The sequence below is a fragment of the Schistocerca piceifrons genome, chromosome 8, assembly GCF_021461385.2.
Source record: "Schistocerca piceifrons isolate TAMUIC-IGC-003096 chromosome 8, iqSchPice1.1, whole genome shotgun sequence".
Taxonomy (NCBI): domain Eukaryota; kingdom Metazoa; phylum Arthropoda; class Insecta; order Orthoptera; family Acrididae; genus Schistocerca; species Schistocerca piceifrons.
The window spans coordinates 477,974,239-477,976,891 of NC_060145.1; positions in this window are offsets into that span (position 1 = coordinate 477,974,239).

Here is a 2,653-nt window from a genome sequence, read left to right on the forward strand (position 1 = left end):
AATAATTTTGAAATTCGCGTACTATACCCACTTTTTTATTCAGATGAGATGAGTGCAGGAGCGATTAGTTGGGTTACTTGTCGCCTTACTAGCTACGAGTGGAAACCGTGTCTGTGTGGAATACGTCACTGGACACCAATTTGTGGGCCAACCACTGCCCCCTCCCTCCAGATACCCCGACACCCACACCAGTAACGAACAATAAACAAAAAATCCTATGTTAATTAAGTTTGAGACATTTTATTGTTAAGTAAATCTTCCGTATGCACAAGCGCCTGGACATGAGCAGAAAATGCTCTAAACACGTGAGTGGTAACAGGAAATACAGTTAAACTCGCTGGCAGTATCGGGGATCGAACCGTGGTCCTATCCATGGCAGTCAGACGCGTACACTATTCAGCTACGGAGACGGACACATAGACAAGAATAACATTTCAAATTTTCGTTGAGGAATAAGTAGACATACATTTTCGAATCCTAGGCCGAATGAGTGTTATTTACTGAGGAAAAAAAGGTGTAGTGTAGATTTTATTGAGACGGAGAAGGAGAGGCGAGAAATTTGGTGTGGCCTTGATGTTAGAACCTGTCCTGGCTTTGAACTCGACTGGGGAACGCTGGGAAACAATCCCGGAGTTACACGAGCGGAAAGCTTTCGCAGCGGTTAGCTTGCGCTACCAGCCTCTCGCTGTTGCAGGAGGCACTGAGGGAATTGTTAGCTTTTGTTTTGTTCGCAATTAGAACTTCAGTTGCCACCTGACGTTTAACGTAATGACGAAAGGAACTTTCCGATTTCCCAGATTCTTAGATTTCGACCTTCGTAAAAATAAATAGAAACATTAAAAACGGTCGACCATCTTAGTTATCAACTAGATACCACATCCCGTATGTAACTGAACTGCAACACATAATTACCATCACTTAATTTTCGTACCGGATTCTTTATCGCTGTATGAACACCAGATACGTAGTATGCATCGTCTGTCCATAAAGTGCTGTGGACAATAACCAGAGGACATGTTGTGGACTGGCAAGACAGCCAATCTACAGTGACGGCTAGCCGAAAGGCACGCTTTTAAGCTCACGCAGATTGGCGTGAGGTCTGGAACAAGGTAAAGTCATTATCCTATAAAGAAAAGAACGTAGTTCTTGGAATACTTAACTTTAATCCACAATTGGAGAACATCGCTCTTGTTTAGACAATCTGAATATAAACTGGTAACGGCGCCTTGCTAGGCCGTAGCAAATGACGTAGGTGAAGGCTAAGCTAACTATCGTCTCGGCAAATGAGAGCGTATTTTGTCAGTGAACCATCGCTAGAAAAGTCGGCTGTACAACTGGGGGCGAGTGCTAGGACGTCTCTCTAGACCTGCCGTGTGGTGGCGCTCGGTCTGCAATCACTGACAGTGGCGACACGCGGGTCCGACGTATACTAACGGACCGCGGCCGATTTAAAGGCTACCACCTAGCAAGTGTGGTGTCTGGCGGTGACACCACAGGACACATCAAATAACGTTTAGCTTCATAAAAATAAAATTTAAAACAGTCTTGATCGAAATCTTGTAAAAATATTTTTTATACTCACTTCAATAAAAAAAATATTTAAAAAGACTGCGAGCAAGACTGCTTTAAATTTTAATTTTAACTACTTTTAAGATAGCTGACTATGTTTTTAAAAATCTTATATTTAGCTTCATCTTTGGCCCACAAAGAATACCAGTATTGATGATGATCGATCCTGACAGATGGAGTGGGGAAGAAGTATGGGCAAGATAACTAGAGTTAGTCTGTCACACATTTTGTATTTCTCTCAACGTTTACAGAATCACACCACGTTCGAAACAGTGACCATCAGGCATATTCCACACGATGGATTATTTACTCATTGCGGGAAACTGTTTTAAAAGTGGTCTGAACATTTTGACATAGTTGGATTACGGGTTCTCAATCTCTGGTGACTTATATGCTGAAGGTTGAGTGTCAGCACATTGGAGCATCTCTGACTTCTCTGTTCGTTGTGACGAAGCAAGAGCTTTTCCTTTGTGCTCGATTTCGATGGATAATATTTTCGATGCACATTTGTTAACATCCATATTTAATCTACTTGCTTAAACCAAATGTAGTTCACAGAAGAACAATTGAAGCACATTCAGTTATCGAAATATAGTGCGAAGAAGAATTTTCAATAAAATAAGTTTCAGGCAGACGTTGTATTTGAAGTAAAACAATGTCGATAGGTACAATATGTCACTTAAAGAGATGCACGTCTGCAGTGAATTTGGTGCTTGTTCCCCTGGACTACGTAAACTGGACTTGCCAAAGTTACGAAATAAGTGTTCAACTTCTTTACGCATTTTAGTGTACGGCATGACGTCAAGCGCTGTTCTGATTGCACGTTAATGACCTAACATTTGATGTTAATGGCAAACCAAAACAAGACTTTTTTTTTTACATGATGCAGATATCTGTAATCAAGTACTGTCTGAAATATCTGTAGGAACATTCAGACAGATCTTATAAGATTTTACAGTGGTCCAAGGATTGGCAACTAGTATTAAATATTCAAGAACGTAAAAAACATTGTAGTCTGTGAATAAGACATCAGTGAGTCACTATTGCATGTGGGTGGAACCATGGTTCGTTTAACGCCTTGGTG